General features: G+C 32.5%; 1 protein-coding gene across 4 annotated transcripts in view; it reads right to left on the bottom strand.

The window, feature by feature from the left end:
• PAN3 (poly(A) specific ribonuclease subunit PAN3) overlaps positions 1–18,760 on the bottom strand; it is a 133,605-nt gene that overhangs the window by 70,096 nt on the left and 44,749 nt on the right. The window lies entirely within an intron of this gene.

Below are 18,760 nucleotides of genomic sequence, written 5' to 3' on the forward strand. Positions count from 1 at the left end.
GGCTTTTTTCTTTTCTTTTCTTTTTTTTTTTTTTTTGGCCTACACTGAGACAAATGTATATCCTTTCATCTTTTTTCTACTTTAAGACATACATCTTTATTTGCAACCACCTATTTGGCATGAAATGTTTGTTCAATTTGCACAGTCCATCACAGGATCATGGACTAAGTAAATCTTTTTTGATAAAGTTGATAACTATCATTCATAAAAATATTTGCTTAATACATATTAATTTTTTTTATTTTCTGCAAAATTTACTGCTACAAAATCCAGAATAACATAATTCATTTTAAACTATGTTACTCAACATAAAATTAACTTTGTAACAAAGCTGCAATTCGATCAGCAAAATGTGGCATAGGTTACTTTACTAAGTAAAGTAAATCATGACAGTAACCATTAAGTGACAAATTAAGTTATTTTAAAACTTAAGGAATTTCTAAAAATAAAAATATTAAAAATATTAATTTCAAGGAAGCTAGAACAGTATAAACAAAGGATTAACAAGAAATCTAACAACAAAAACTTGTCTTATTAAGTACAAAGAAAACATGATAAATTAAGAAGATAGAATTATGATCCTAGCTCTCCTAACAAGTTGCTTAGGTTTAAAAAAGAAGTATTAGGAAGAAGAATATTATGGGGGAAAATCACGGAATATAATTTGTATAGTCAGCAAATTCCATGTTAAAGGTAATTGTATCTCTTGGATTAGAGTCATGTACAACTGGAGGTGAGAGGGAAAGGTAAGTTAAATCACTTGTGTAAAACAGACTATATTATGTATATGTATATATCTCTAATAACAAACAATTTTGAAAGAATTCATTCTACACACAAAAAAAGATTACAGGTAATAGAGGGCAATTCCCAAACCATTAGTCACATAGGAATTTCAAATAACAATTACTAGGTCAAGAGAAATTACTTTTATTAAGTAAGGCAGCAAGGTATAAGATAGCATTTTCTTTATTAAAATTTTTTTTCCTATGAGAAAATATATACAGACTATACCCCAAGTCTGTAGAGTACAGTATAAACCAGAGTACTTTATGATGCAGAATTACTCAACAATAAGGAAAATAAACTACAAGCAAGATCTACAAGAACTATATCATGAAATCGGAATACAAAAGACAAAGATTTAAGACATTCTAACCTGAGAAAAGCACTCAAACGAACAGGAATCATATCTAACATCAAAATAGTATAGATTAATCATTTTGGGGAGAGAAGGTACTAGAAAAGAAGAAAGGTTATGTCCAACAACTTAACTTTGAGAGCAGCAAAAATAAATTCATACTGATAGAATTAGTCAACAATTTACAATGCATTTTCTCCACAATAGGGCTATAAGATAGTAACACAAATAGCTTTAGTTCCATTTCATAGATAAGGAGAAAAGCTCAGAAAAAGTTAATTGGCTTCCATATGGTCATAGATCTTGTCAAAGCTAATATTCAAAACTCTGATATTCTAAATTAGTAACTAGGGCTCACTATAGCCAATACACTATACTGCCTCTCAGTTCTACAAGTTAACAGATTTATGATTTTATATGCATGTGATCTTTTTCCTGTGAGACAGATATTGTCATGTTTGTTTTTTTATTTTCACAGTGTTAAAAAAAAAAAAAAGGACATAATCTTTGTCTCTGCAAAAGTGAGAATGGATACACTGATAACAAGATAGGAACTGTAAAATCCATCCCAAACAAATTTAAATCTCATCCTAATCAACTCTGCAGAAGAGAATGTATTTACCAAGAGGCCTCTATGTACAATTAAATTCAGTAAGATTTATCAAATAGCTACTACATAAGTTAATGAGCAACAGTTTTTCCCTGTGTTCAACAAGTTTACTAGATACATTTAGACAAAAAGAGTAAATTTAACAATATGAGGAAGGAAAAGCAATTAATAATGAGAACAAAGAAAAACCTTTATTGGAAGATATCCCTTGAAAGAGCCTTAAAGAAAGTTAAGGACTAGGAGACAGAAGAGAAAAGAGAATGGGGACAACCTGTCCCAAGGCATGGAAACTGGAAAAGGTATATTCAAATTCCTAAAATTAATAGGGAACCATACAAAATTCTTAAGTAGGGTAGTAATACAGTCAGACCGATATTTTAGGAAGGTAATTTTTACAACTATAGGGAAAAAGCTTTGGAAGCAAGTGAACCAATCATAAGGCTCCTATAAAAGTCTATGTGACAAATTTTAAGAAGGTGAATTATATGGGTGGTTATAAGAACAGAAATTAGAAAGATGAGGGGTTATTTTATGTTTTGTTTTTATATACACAGCATCCAGAGTACAAATTTGTACATAACAGACACTTAAAATACTTATCTGGTTGGACTGAGATAAGCAAATGGATGTAAGAAGCACTATGTAGCCTAAAATTAACAAGAATAAAAAGACTAGAATTGGGGAGAGGGAGCCATGGAGGTAAAGTAAAAAATCAAATATAATTCAACTTAAAAGATAGAGGAAAAGAAAGAAAGAAAGAAAAAAAGAGAGATGGAAGAGTAAAATGTCTTTCTTTTATGGAGGGAAAAGAAGAATAGTTACATTTTGGATCTACTGAACTGAAGATGCCTACAAGGCAGATAGCTGCTGCTGCTGCTGCTGCTAATGTCTTCCACTCAGGAATTACCTTTAATCTCCTCTATAGATATCTCATATGTAAGATATCATAAGATAGCATTTACATGCTATCTTCACCCCATTAGAATGTGACTTCTAAGAGGATAGACTTTTTTTTTAATCTTTTCTTGTAATTCCATTGCCTAACACACAACAAAGTTAATCACCAACTATTCCAGACCCTACCTCTTAGCAAACAGAGATTATTTTTTCCCTTTCTTTGTCTCCCCAGTGCTTAGAATAAGATCTGTGAAATAATAAGTGCTTAATAAATGTTATCTGACAAAAATTTGTCCACTAAATGTCATAAGAAATAAGGCTGGATATAGAAATTCACTAGTCAGATGTACAGATATTGCTCTGTGAGAACTAATAAAATCACCAAATAAAAGTGCAGAGTCTTGTGGGAAGAGAAGGCTATAGAGGGCTTTACATAAATAAAGATGAAGAATTACTTTTTCCCTAGTCATGGGAAATAACTTCTCAGAATACATGAAAAGGGGATGGGGTAATGGTAGAATGATGGCAAGTTTATAGAACATGTGTTTCAGGTTGATTGAAACAAATTAAGAATGCCAGAATTAAATATTTGTATTTGATCAATTAAGTAGATCTTAAAAACCTTGATTAAAGAAGCTGCACATCTGGACATACAAAATGAAAGATTATTTTGGCAAGTTTTGTGGAACATGGGTAAGTGTAAAGAATCTGGAAGAAGAGAGACATAGAGAGGCCTTTAAGAGTTCAGGATGATAAGGGTCCAAATGATAGCAATAACTATACAATTATAGGGAAATGGAAAAGAGATTTTAGGAAGACAGAAAGGAAATTAGGGTTTGGTAAGTGAAAGGATATGAGGATGAAAAAGAGGAAAATATCATGACTACTCAAAGATTATAAATAGAAAGGAAATAGTAGTCTTAAATACAGTGAAGTTCTACGATGACGTGAGTTAGATAGTTAATGACAAGAAATGATCAAATTCAGGACCTCAGTTTATGAGACATTAGAGTTACATTCAAAGATCTGGGAGTCACTGTTGACCTTTGAGAGAAGTTTCAATACAGTGGTGGGGATCGAAATCAGACTGTAGTGGGACATAACTTTTCAAAAGGTTTAATATATAAGAAATTTGGGGAGAGATTAGGTTATAAGAAAGCTTTCCCCCACCCTTTTTTCTAAAACACATGAGAAATGGTAAAAGAATAATTGAAACTACATTAAAGAAGATCATTAGAGAGATGTTCTGGAAGATGCTGGAGGTATTAGAATCAAAGCTATTGATAAAAAGGTTAGTCTTAGATAGAATAGGGTTACCTTTTCTGAGAAAGGTAAAAAGCTCTATGAGATCAAAATGAATGAAATTCCCTTTGACCTATAATTACTGCCCTGGTTTTTCCACCAAATATTTTAGCCTGAGCTAGAGACTAGAACTGAGTCACTTCTAAGTTCTTGGGATGAGAATCACATAATTATTGTTTCCTTCTGAACTTATTCATTACTTAGAACACAGGTATGGGTCAGTACTGCCAGTAATGACTGATCCTCTTCATCACCTCTAAGAGCAATTCCCTCTTCATTAGCCTACCCTGGATCTGTCATATGGATGACACCCATTCTTGGACCCCATGCTATTTCTGAGATTCCTGAAATCTCTTCCTATTCTATACATGACTTACTCCTAACCAGACCCAAAGTCTAGACCTCTCTGTCTCTATTTCTAAGATGCTCTGGACCCCCCCCCAAAAAAAGACAGTGACCTCCTTTTGGGTTTTACTGATCAGAATTTGGTCTACTGTATTTTCTACATCTTTGTGAAGGGAGTGTCCTAGGGGCTGTGATTCTTTCTGCTATATTGTCATCCTAACTATGCCTTAAGTTTCCCTCTCTGGATTTTCATGACATAATTTCCTTCTTCTCTTTTTCTTAGTCTCCTAAGATCTTGTCATTTCTATCACTACATCTCTTGTATACATCCCTTCCTCTCCATGTACAAAGCCACCTCTCTAATTCAGATCCTTGTTTTCTCTCATGTGGACAATTATAGCATCCTATTTAGCCTCCCTCCTTCAAGTTTCTTTCTCTCTCCATTCCCATCCATTGTACAAATATCTACCAAAGTGGTTTTAAGATGCATGTCTGATCGCACTATCCCACCCCTACTCAAAATTTAGTGGCTCTCTATTGCTTTTACAAATCCAACCATACTGGCTGGGCATATGGGCTGTTCCACACCCATAATACTCCAAATTCTTGTCTTTGCACCATCTGTTCTTTATGTCTAGAATTCACTTCCTTCTTATCCCTTCCTCTTAGAATCTCTGATTTCCTTAAAAATTCAAGTGAAATATCATTTTCTAAATGAAGATTGGTACACCTAGCTGCCCACCCACTCAGAAAAGTCTATTTTGCTACTTGATGGGTATATATTCTATATGTTTATGTTGTCTCCCATATTACAATAAGGTTAATGAGGGCAGAGACCATATCTTTTTTTTTCATAGAGTGAAAGATAAAGATTGTTTCCATAGCTGATATTTAACAGGGCCCTGCTATGTAGTAAGCACTTATAAATGCTTGTTAACTAGCAGGAACCAATGATTGTTAAACAATATATAATTTTTAAATCTGCTGTGCCTAAAACAAAAAAACATTGTTACTATGACTAAGGAAAAATTGTGAAGAGTTTAATCAAACACACACACATACACATACAAACACACACACACAGAGCACTATGAGTACCAACTGCAAAAGGACTGTTATTAAGCAATCTAAAAAAGACGATAACTTAATTTGTCTATAAATATGGCTTAAAATCCAGACTGAAAAGTAGTTTAAAATGACAAAGAAATAGTAAACTGCTGAAAATATACTTCTATACAAAGTGATGGGTAAATTAGAAGAATAAACCCTGAATATGCTAAATTGATTATTCTAAAGCAAACTAAAGTTTTAACAGACTATCTTTATCAAATGAGATTTTATTAACTTCTGGGTTAAAATTTGCTAAGAAGAACATGAGGGAATAAAGTAAAAAGAGGGGAAAAAAAGAGGCTAATTTTTTATTCCATGGAGGGGAAAAAAATCCATAGAGAATAAAGAGCAAGACAATTACAGAATTCCAAAAAAAAAAAAATACACTATGCATGTATATAATATGGTCTATAATATAACTTCTTTCCCAATTGCCTAGATCTTAATATCATCATGACACATTTTAAATATTTCTATAAAATAAACTGACATTATATTTTAAGATTTTTCTCATTATTAACATTAAAAAGACCAGAATTTAAGACTACCTTAAAGGACTAAACTATGCCAACCAGAGGTAGGTAGATAGTGCAGTGGATAAAGCACCAGCCCTGAAATCAGGAGGACTTGCGTTCAAATGTGGCTTCAGACACTTAGCATTTAGTAGCTGTGTGACTTGACTCAACTGCCTCAGCAAAAAAGTTAAATTAAATTAAATTTAAAAATAAACTATGCCAACCAATACAATACATTGTTTTAAAAATCCCATAAGGGAAAGAATAGGGAGGAAGATTTTCATCTCAAAGTAAAATTAGTATAATATTTTTACATCACTTTATGTGTCTAATCATTCTAATTATCAGCATGGTTCTCACAGGAAACAAATGAAGTTCTTTTAAATTTCTTTTTCCATAGATAAAAGATCTCAGTCTATTTACAATCCATTTACACATTTTTTATGTTTGACTCCTAATATGGCTTCTTTTAACTGCTGATAATGATTAACCAAATTTTTTTGTCCTAAGAAAATTTAACATTTTTCTGCCTAGCTAATCCAGGTTCACATAAAATGTTAATTCCATGACTGGACTACACTCAATCTTACCACATGATTGTAAAAAATATGAACACATTTCTTAAAATCACCTTGCTATCTTCAAAACCAAGATGGTTCAAGATCAATCAATTTGTCATCGATGAAATCATGATGTTCAATGGAGTTGTCAGAGGATTTAAACTTGGTACAATGGAAATACCTGGCCTCAAACTATCTACTATTTATTACCTATGCAACCTTATCCAAATTGTATAAATAACTTTCTAAGTCTTAGGTGCCACATAAAAATTAAGAGAATTGGACTAGTTGATTCTGAACATTTCTTTCAGATCTCAATCAGTGATCCTAAAGGGTAATTTCTACTGATAAAATTATCCTGTTTATAACTGAGGAAGTTACTTTACAACAAACATAATTTTAAGAGGTATTAACTTTATATTTACAATTGTACACTAATTTAGCTGTAATCAAGTAAAATAATTAAATTCATTCGCAAACTTCCAACTTTGTACTTTTTAAAAATTTATCTTTGCTATAATCACTTCTTTTTTATGATTTAGTCCACAAGATTTTGACACACTTTTTAAATTTATCATGAAAGTACATTTTTATTATACTGGATATTAAGCATATCTCTGATGAAAAATACCTTTATCTGAGATCAGTCTTAACTAAAGCTCATTGGGCTTAAATAAGGTAATGTCCCAGGCCACTGAAATATATTTAATGCCATATCTACAATAAATTTCTTAAATTTTCATGACATGTAGGATGCTGTAAGAACTGTTGCTGTATTACATATCCATTTGGGAATTTTGGAAATTCTATAACAATTTTGCTTCTTTGAATGCAAATATATTATCATTGCTCATAAGAATGGGCATAAAAATTACAGGCCCATTGAAAATAATTGAAAATAATTTAATCCCCAAACATCTTTTAGGGTAGATGTTTTATAGTCTGATGAAGATGCTTAAATCTTATATATAGACTCACCTGGACTTCTTTTTTTTTAATTTTAATTTTTTTTTTTATTTTTAATTTTAATTTTTTTTTTCCTGGACTTCTTCCTTTTAATAAAAATGAATTTCTTCATTAATTCTATTCTTTTCCAATCTTCAGAATTCTGTTCTTTATATTGCCAGTATATGTTATCTTGCCAATAATAAGTATTTTTTTCTTCATTGCAATGGTTAGCAGCTTTAAAAAAAAAAGTGATCTTACTGTTCTTCTTAAGACTTAAGAAGCCTGTAATACACCATACAGGAATCAAGAAAAACTCCTTATGCTGGCAGGTCCCTTTGAGAGTCCTAGCTGCTTTTCTGAAGAATTCTGAAGTAACTGTTTTTCCAGTTCCTGGACCACTGCTTTTTGCTTTGATTGCACTTTCCTTTGTGCTTTGAAGTAATTCATTCTAACTTAACTGTAGGCTTAAATGTAAATATTTTAACTATCCCATATCAACAACCACTTCAACATCCCCAACAGTCACTCTCTTAAGAGCTTTCACATAAGTCCTTGGAATAAATATTCATTCTTAAAAACAAAGAATTTAAAAGATAACAAAGAACAATGAAATGTGTATGACAGAAAATCCAACATTCAACTAGTAGAACACTAAAGGTTTCATCCAGTTTCAGCCAGTGAAAACCAGTGATCCTGTGTCACTCTGGTATCAAGAGAAACACTTATGTATGACCAATGCTATCACAAAATTAAATATCAAAATTACTGCTTTTCCCAGGTAATTTATTGTACTTGGATCTGTGACAATCCAAGTGGTTACTTCTCCCTCCAATGATACAAATTATAACCCAGTCATACCTTTCCAACCTGAGGGATTCTTGTCAACATTGTCTTGTAAATATTCTATAAAGGATGCTACAGGTCTTCTGCTAGATCAAGTTAGCAAACTATGGCTCAAGGGAGAAATCTGACTTACCACAGGTCTTTGTAAGGCCTATGAGATAAGAATGGTTTTAACTTTTAAATCCGCTAAAATTTTATTTAAAAAAAAAAAGTAAAAATTCTTAGCTCATGGGCTAGATTTGGCCCACAGGCTATATAATTTTCTGACCCCTAATCAAGACCTCATGGCACTGGACAAATCCCAGTAGAACACATGACTTATTGATTAGGTATCATTCAAGCTTGTGTTATCTTTTCCTAGACTTGTATTATGTGATGGCAACCACTATGCTATTTTTTTCCAGTGTAATTATTCATTAATAATAAATGGCAGGCTATTCAGAACTATCAGGTGTCTCTCCATAACCTTTTGAGTGACTGATAATTCTTCCAACTAATTACATAGTGGTATTCTGATTTATACCCATACTTTGTCAACAGAAAAATACTAATATTTTTTTTAAAAAAAGGCATTAAAGTAAGACTTTGTGATGACTATTACTGGAAATAAGATAAATACAAAGAAAATTTAGTCTGTTCAAATACAGATTTGCTTATAAAGCCTGATAATTATAACAGAAACAAACCTAATAGCTTATCATACTTCTAAAAATCTTTCATATAATCACAAGAAAAGGTTCATATCCACCTCTAATTTGGCTGTTATAATTCTAATCTGAAGTTTCTAAATATAGTTTAAAAGGTTGGGGGGAAGGAAACAGACCCCAAACGAATACCACACAAAGCTAGGATCATTTTACAACTAGAAAATCTTTTTTTTGAAGTTTTTCACAAATTTGCAAAGAGAAATACATAAAATAATATGTTGCTTGTAATTTCTTTGTTCACTGTTACTTCAAAGACTGAGCTATTCATCATCTAGGAAGACCTACAAGGTTTAAAGTCTCTTCTTGGTACAACTTAACTTCAAGAAGAAACACAGTCATCTATTAAGTCACATGAAAAAATGCTCTAAATCATTATGGATTGGAGAAATGCAAATTAAAACAACTCTGAAATATTACTTCACACCTCTCAGATTGGTTAAAATGACAGGAAGAGATAAATGATGGAATGTGAGAAAATGCATAATAAATGCTTCTTGATAAGTAAAAGATGAAAACATTTACTATTTTAGTCTTGTTCCTTTATTTCCTTTTTCCCAATTTACTCTCTTACCCAGTGCCTAAAGTATGTATTCCACCCTTTATCCCACATTTATCCAGTCCACAGCTCAATGGCAGCACTATTTTTCTATAATACTCGTAACACAAAGTAAACTTTGCAAGTATTAATATTGCTCTTTTACAAATGAGGAAATGGAGGCATAGAGGAGGTGGATGACTTGCCCAAGGTCACAGAAAAGAGCATTTGAGTTCTGATTCTAGTCAGTTTCTGATCCAGGAAGAGATGTTGAAAAACAGTGATGTGAAATTGAATTCATCTGAGAGCAACTGCAATTATTCTCTGCCCTTTTGAAAATAGCCTTAATGCTAAAAACAAAGAACTTTACCTTCTAATAGATACATTCATTGATTCAAGGATAATCTCTAAATATGTAATAATTAATGCAAATATTTCATTTACCAGCCACATATTCACTAGATTAACTTCAATTCACAATTCTGAATTTTATCAAATGTTAAAATATAATATGAATGTTCCTTTTTAAAATGGTCAGGGATCTTTCTAAAGATAACATGCCTGTTAACAAAGAAGATTTGAAATAAAATAATGCCACATATCTTATCCAATGACCAAATTCAACTCATATCACAAAGTTTACATTTTATTTTCACCTTTAATTATGAGCTAAAGCAAACTGCATACAGTTTGCTTAATTTACAACTTGAATCAAGAGGCCTATCTGAAAAATTTTAAAGCAGTGCAATAAAACGTAGTGTAATATGTAATTTCCATATAGGCTTAGTAATAAAGACTCAATGTCATTTCATTCAACAAATATTTATTCAGCACCTATTTCCAATGTATTCTGTTGATTACTATAAGAGATCTAAAGAGGATGAGTATATATGACCTTATTGTTAAGGTCAGGTATCTAGAGATGTACAATTTGGTGTGGAGAAGTCTACAATTTGGCAGTGACTCAGCAATGATAGAATCAAATAAAAAACTACTTGAAAAAATTAACAGCTTTAGCAAAGTTGCAGGAGATAAATTAAACCCTCATAAATTATCAGCATTTCTACATATTACCAATAAAGGCCAGCAGCAAGTAATAGAAAGAGAAATTCCATTTAAAATAACTATAGACAATTTAAAATTTTGGGGAGCGTACCTGTCAAGATAAATCCAGGAACTACATAAACACAATTCCTGATCTAAATATCAATTGCTTAAGGAAAGACGAAGGTAATATAATAAAAAGGCCAGTTCTACCTAAATTAATTTGCTTATTCAGTGCCATACCAAACAAAAAATGATTTTACAGAGCTAGAATAATAGCAAAATTCATCTGAAAGAACGAAAGGTCAATAATATCAAGGAAAAACACAAAGGAAGGTGGCATACCAGATCTAAAACTATATGATAAAAATGGCAATCATCAATACCATTTGCTACTAGTTAAGGAACAAAGTGGTAGGACAGTGGAACAAGTCAGAGACAAGAAAAGACTATGTGATAAACCCAAAGACTTCTTTGACAAAAACTAATGGGAAAACTGGAAAATAAGATGGCAGAAACAAGGCAAGCAGAGATTTCAATACCCTATATCAAGACAAGTTTGAAATGGGTACCATTAATGATAACATAAGCAAATTAGGAGAGCAAGGAAAAGTCTACCTGTCAGATCTATAGAGAAGGAAATAATTTATGACCAAATAGCAGAGAACACTATAAAATGTAAAATAGATAATTTTGATCACATTAATTAAATTAAAATTTGCACCAAAAAAGACAGTGTCATCAATTGTCTTTTTTTCCAGAAAGCTATGAAACAATTTTTAGTCAGTGTTTCTGATAAAGGCTTCATTTCTAAACTTAGAACTGAATCATATTTATAAGAAAACAAGTCATCCCCCAATTGATAAATGATGAAAGGCTATGTACAAGACAGTTTTCAGAAGAAGAAATTAAAGCTATCTATAGTCACATAAAAAATGCTCTAAATCACCATTGATTAGAAAAATGCAAATTAAAACAACACCTCTCAGTGTGGCTAAGATGACAGAAAAGGAAAATAATGTTGGAAGAGATATGGGGAAAATTAGAAAATTAATGCATAATTGGTGGAATTGTAAACTGACCCAACCATGCTGGAGAGCAATTTGGAACTATCTCTAAAGCCTACAAAACTATAAAGGGGTATAGCATACTCTTTGATCCGGCAATACCACTAGGTCTGTATCTCAAAAAACATCATAAAAAAGAAAAAAGAATATACATATACAAAAATGTTTATAGCAACTCTCTTTGTGGAAGCAAAGATTGGAAACTGAGGGAATGTCCATCAATTGGAGAATGGATGAATAAATTATGATACATGAATGTAATGAAACATTATTACTCCATAAAAAAGATGTACAGTTAAATCACTACTGATTAGAGAAATACAAATTAAGACAACTCTGAGGTACCACTTTACACTTCTCAGATTGCCCAAGATGACAGAAAAAATAATAATACATTTTGGAGGGATATGGGAAATTCGAATTGGTGGAATTGTGCTTTTGGAAAGCAATTTGGAACTGTGCCCAAAACCCTATTAAACTGCATACTCTGATCCAGTTGTATCTCTACTGGATCTGCATCCCAAAAAGATCATAAAAGAGTAAAAAGGCCCTACAAACACGCGAAAAGTGTTTGTTGCAGCCATTTTTGTAGTATCAAGGAACTGGAGATTGAGTGGATGCCATCTGTTGGGGAAAGGCCAAATAAATTATGGTATATGAATGTAATAGAATATTATTGTTTCATAACAAGTAGGCTGATTTCAGAAAAGTCTGGAAAGAATTACATGAACTGCTGCTAATAAAGTAAAGAGAACCAAGAAAATATTGTACATAATAACAAGATTATGTAATGTTGAACTATGTTGGACTTGGCTATTTTCAACAATGAGGTAATTCTGAGGTGATTCAAAGAAATTCCTAATAGACTTGGTATAGAAAACAACATCCACATCCAGAGAGAAAACTATGGAGAGTGAATGTTGATGTTGTTAGGGTTTGTTTGTTTGTTTGTTTTTTTCCTTATGGCTTTTTTCCCTTTGGATCTGATTTTTCTCATGCAGTATGATGAATATTGAAACATGTTTAGAAGAATAGCACATTTTGGATTGCTTACTGTCTTAGAGAAAGAGAAATTTGGAATTCTGTAAAAGTGAAGGTTGAAAAATATCTTTGCATGTATTTGGAAAAATAAACTACTACTAGGGAAAAAAAAAAAAAGAAAGAAAAGAAATGTTGAGCAGGTACATTTCAGAAAAACCTGGAAAGATTTACATGAACTAATGCTGAGTAAAGTAAGTAGAACAAGGAGAATATTGTACATGGTAACAATAACACTGCAATGATCAACTATGAATAGACTTCAATTCTTCTCAGCAACACAAAGATCCAAAAAACTCACATTTGAAAATCCTATTCGCATCCAGAAAAAGAACTATGGAGTCTGAATGCAGACAGAAACACAATTATTTTCACTTTCTATTGCTTTTTTCTTTCTTGCAGTTTTTCCATTTTGTTCCAATTTTTCTTTCACAACATCACTAATGTAGAAATGTTTATTATGATTGTACATGTAAATAAAGAAAAAAATTCCCCTGAAACATACCCAATAATAAGTCAGCATTTTCCCCCCAATGCCCTCCTTAGTGATTTATTAATTGATGCTCCCTTTGGGTTAAAACAATGAAGAAATCACAATACTAGACCTCATGCAATATCAACTAGCATCTCTGATGCAATCTTCAATCTAGATTCTGAAAATCCCTTTCCACTTAAAAAAAATCTACAGCAATAGAATCTTAAGGATGATACTATGGCCATCTAAATCTAAATGCAAAACTATAAGCAAGACTGCAAGAAAACATAGGAATTAACAATGAGTACTCTAAGCAAAAGATACAAAGAAAGGGAAAAAAAAAAGGTTCTTGGTTCAAATATTGATACAATTGCTAAAACAATTCTTTGTCAGTTATGACATGTTATTTCTTTAAAATCTCTCTTAAACATGCCTAATAATTATAGACTTGATAAAATCAAGAAAAAGGTAAATTATCAATTATAGTTAGGTTTAGAAAATTGATGTTAATGCATATATGCATTAATATATGTTAGTGCATCAAAGAATCTTAAAGAAATATTAACATTTGCAGCTATCTGGTTTTTTTTACCAAACATTTAAAACTAGAACAGGAGTTCTTTGTAAACTATAACTATTAAATAATGTAAGAATCATTCATCTTGGGTGATACAAACAGGTTCTAAACCCCACAGTAAAGCTTAAGTTCAATTAAGAATAACCTAGGAAAAATTTTTAAAAAGAATGACCTAGGAATTCAATGCAAAATGTCCAAGAGACCTGCCAAAGAATGCAAATTATACACAAATTGATGGGCCTGGGATTGAAACGTCCAATGATAGTCAACTTAACATAAACCTATCAATTCACATCTAAAAGTCATAGGACCTGTAAAAGTTGTGATAAATGAGAAATGCAAATTAAGACAACTCTGAGATACCACTATATACTTGTCAGATTGGCTAGAATGACAGGGGAAAATAATGACAAATGTTGGAGGGGATGTGGGTAAACAGGGACACTGGTACATTGTTGGTAGAACTGTGAATACATCCAGCCATTCTGGAGAGCAATTTGGAACTATACTCAAAGAGTTATCAAACTGTGCATATCCTTTGACCCAGCAGTGTCACTACTGGACTTATATCCCAAAGAGATCTTAAAGAAGGGAAAGGGGCCTGTATATGCAAGAATGTTTGTGACAGCCCTCTTTGTAGTGGCCAGAAACTGGAAACTGAGTGGATGCCCATCAATTGGAGAATGGCTGAATAAATTATGGTATATGAATGTTATGAATATTGTTGTTCTATAAGAAATGACCAACAGGATGATTTCAGAAAGGCCTGAAGAGACTTACATGAATTGATGCTGAGTGAAATGAGCAGCTACAAGAGATCGTTGTATACTTCAACAACAATACTATATGATGATAAATTCTGATGGATGTGGCTCTCTTCAACAATGAGATAAACCAAATCAGTTCCAATAGAGGAGTAATGAACTGAACCGGTTGCGCCCAGCAAAAGAACTTTGGGAGATGACTATGAACTACTACATAAAATTCCCAATACCCCTCTTTTTGTCCACCTGCATTTTTGATTTCCTTCACAAGCTAATTGTACACTATTTCAAAGTCCAATTCTTTCTGTACAGCAAAATAATTGTTTGGACATGTATACATATATTGGATTTAATTTATACTTTAACATATATAACATGTGTTGGTCAACCTGCCATCTGGGGGAGGGGGTGGGGAAAAAGAGGGGAAAAATTGGAACAAAAGGCTTGGCAATTGTCAGTGCTGTAAAATTACCCATGCATATATCTGGTAAATAAAAAGCTTATAATTAAGAAAAAAAAATTTTTTTAATTAAAAAAAAAAGTTCTGATAACCATAGCCCACTAAAAGAAAATATACTTTGAGCAAGTCAACAAGCATTTATTATGTGACAAGCATTGTGCTAAATACTGGGAACACAGAGAAGGGAAAAATCCCATTCCTCCTCTCAAAGCCAAGGCAGATTTAAGGTACATATAGTTCACACTCATGCTTGGTCTTAACTCCACCAAAACAAGATGTCCCTTCTTTCCCCCCACCCTCTGAGGCTGGAGTTAAGTGACTTACCCAGGGTCACACAGCTAAGAAGTGTTAAGTGTCTGAGACCATATTTGAACTCACGTCCTCCTGAATTCAGGGCTGGTGCTCTATCCACTGAGCCACCTAGCTGCCCCCCAGATATCCCTTCTAAGATAAGCCAATTACTTGAAATCTTTCATCATGCTGTTAACTGAACTTTAACTTGAACACCTTCCCAACTCTCTTAGCCGCCTCTCCCTTCTGATCACAGGGCTGGAAAATAGAACACTAACTTCCTCCCAAAGCTTTTCTTTAAAAAGGGCTAAATCTAGATTTTTGGAGTTCACTCTCCACTTTCTATTTTACAGCTCTCCTTGGTCTAAATTACATAGAAGATGATGGACCTAGACAAGGCTTCTTCAAGCTTCCTTTCATATACTGGCTTCCCCCATTAGATGTTCAAGCTCTTTGAGGTCAGGAACAAACAGTTCTTTTTCTAATTGTTATCCCCAACATTTAGCTCAGTGCCTGGTACATGGGAGACATTTAATAAATGTTTATTGAGTTGAATATAGAGTAGAAAGAAGATGCTTGAGAGGGCATCAACTGGAGGGAATCAAGCAAGGCCTTCTACAATATGTATGATTCAAATTAAATCTTGAAAGAAGGTAACTAAGAGAGGTTAGGAGACAGCATAAGAATAGAATTAGGGGTCAGGGAACTAGAGCTACTGTAAAATAAGAAAGTAGAGTTCAAAGAACTACATAGAAAGACCAGTGTTACAGAAATGTGTAAAGGAGAAGACTTAAAAAGTAGGAAAGAACTAGACTATAAGAAGCTTTAAATGAAAAGCAGTTTATATTGCTCCTGGAAGAGAAAAGACAAAAAGGAAGGAGATAAAGAATAAGCATTTCTTAAGCACTTGGTATATGCCAGGCACTTGTGTTAAGTATTTTAAAATATTATCTTATTCAATCCTCACAACAACCCAATGAGATAGGTGCTATTATAATCCCAATTTTATAGCTGAGAAAACTGAGGCTAACTGACTTGCCCAGGATTACACAGCTAACATCTGAGGCTGAATTTTAAGTCAGGTCTTCCTGACTCTAGGCCCAGTGCACAGTACACTTTAGTGTTATCTAGCTGCCTCTTTCTAGAGAAATGCTCAAATCTATACAATAGAAAAAATCCCTTGGGTTGAAAAATCAGAAACAAGAGAATAAAATAACAGTGTATGGCAAAATGGAAAACATAAATTACCTATGAAAAAACTCCTTATTTGATTAAAAGCTGCTGGGAAACTAGAAAGCGTTCTGGGAGAAACTAGCTTTAGACCAATATCTTACACCACACAATACATTCTAAATGGAAACATAACCTAAATATTAAAGATGTGATTAAAAAAAAAAAAAGGAGAAAAGTAGATCATATATTTCTCACAGATACTTTTTAAAAAGCAAGAGATAGAGTTGATAAGCGATATATATATATATGTATATATATATATCTTTACACATACACACACAGCAAATTATTTATTAGGAACATTTTTTGTTACAGCAAATTAGAAACAAAGTAGATGCCCATCAATTTAGAATGACTAAAGAAATTGCAGAACATGAATGTAATGAAATATTACTATGCTGTGTAAGAAATGCTGCATGTGATGAATATAGTTGATGAAAAAATCTACACGAATTGATACATAGTGAAGTAGCTGGAATCAAGAAAATAATATAACACAATATGGCTAACAAAGAATAATCACATAAAAAAAAACACAAGGAAATGTAACAAAATTATAAATATCAAGAATGACTGGGATGAATAACCACATATAAAACCCAAAAAAACAACAACAAAAAAAACCATGACTTGAATAAAGACCTCTTTATGACGTTCCATTATATATAGCATATATTTTTAGACTTTTTCAAAGAATTGTGCTGATTTTTTCCTCCTCTTCTTTTTTTTTTCTCTCTTTAAAAAATATTATCTGTGATTTGAGATGTAAAAAAAGGATATCTTGATAAAGATTTACTAAAAGAAATTTTTAAAAATACGTTTTAGAAAGGAAAATTCTTTTGGCAGCTAAATGGAGAATGAGTTAAAATAGAGAAGTGACTTGAGGAAGAGAGACTAGATAGAAGGCTAGCAGAATAATTTAGAAGAAAAGTGATGGGGGGCAGCTAGGTGGCGCAGTGGATAGAGCGCCAGCCTTGAATTCAGGAAGACCCAAGTTCAAATCTGGTCTCAGACACTTAACACTTCCTAGCTGTGTGACCCTGGGCAAGTCACTTAACCCCAGCCTCAGGGGGGGGGGGGGGAGAAGAAAAGCGATGAATGTCTAAATTAGAATGGTGGTTGTATGAATAGAAAGAGCAGAACATATACAAGAGATGTAGGGATGACAAGATTTGGTAATAAAATGTATATGCAGGATGAATGAGATTAAACAGTTTAATTGAGATTGGGCAGATGGTAGTGCCCTCAACAGCAAAAGAAAAATTGGGAAGAGGGGAGGATTTGGGAGAAAAGATATTTCTCTTGTGGACATGCTGAATTTTGAGATGTTTATACAATCTTTAATTCAAATCTGTTGGTGGCAAGGTTGGTTAATTGAAACTCAGGATAAGAAATGTTGTATATATAGATCTGGAAATCATCTGAAAAGAAATAATAACTGAACCCAGGGAAGCTAATGAGATCTCTAAGTATAGAGGAAGAAGAGGACCCTGGTCAGAGACAACAAATTGATACGCTGAAAAATCAGCAGAGGAGACAAGAAGGAACAGTCAATAGGAGAATTAGAAGGAAACAGTGTCATAAAATATACAGAAAGAGTTTGAGAATGAAAAAAATTGACAATCAAGAACTTATTAGTAATTTTGGAAAAGGTAGTTTCAATTGAATGAAATGTTTTTGAAGTGTGAGGGGAAAGAAAATGATAGTGGGGGTACAAACCATACTTTTCAGGGAGTTTGGCTGAGAAGGAAAGACTAGAAATAGACTGATAGCCTGGATGAAGTGAGCTTTGTTTATTTTTTTTGTTTTGTTTTGTTGTAAGGATGAGGAAGACATGAACATGCTTGTCAGGGAAGAAAAAGGCCTTGGTTTTTGTTATTTTTTGTGCTGAATTAAACAGAAGAAAAGAATTAGTTCATTACAAAGTCTTTAACCAAAACTCATTTGAGAATGTTTAGATAAGTACACCTATCTTTGAGTGAGAAAAATTTCTATACATGGTCCATTTATATATCATATTCATCTACTTAAGTATAACCAAAAAAGAAAAAGTCCCTTAGTAATTAGATTAAAACTTCTGCCTTTCCAAATATCTACTTCATCTGGTTATGGCATATAAAATGTGAAGCTTATGAAATTTAAACATAATTTAAGTAAATCTTTATTTCTTTATTTGCTGAGTCATTTTATATATATATATATATATATTTTTTTTTTTTTCTCAGAGTTAACCTAAGAGAGAAAATTAAAATTTAAGTCATGAATTTTAAAATTGTTCTTCCCTGTTGTGGCACATTA

Source organism: Sminthopsis crassicaudata, chromosome 3, assembly GCF_048593235.1.
Source record: "Sminthopsis crassicaudata isolate SCR6 chromosome 3, ASM4859323v1, whole genome shotgun sequence".
NCBI lineage: Eukaryota > Metazoa > Chordata > Mammalia > Dasyuromorphia > Dasyuridae > Sminthopsis > Sminthopsis crassicaudata.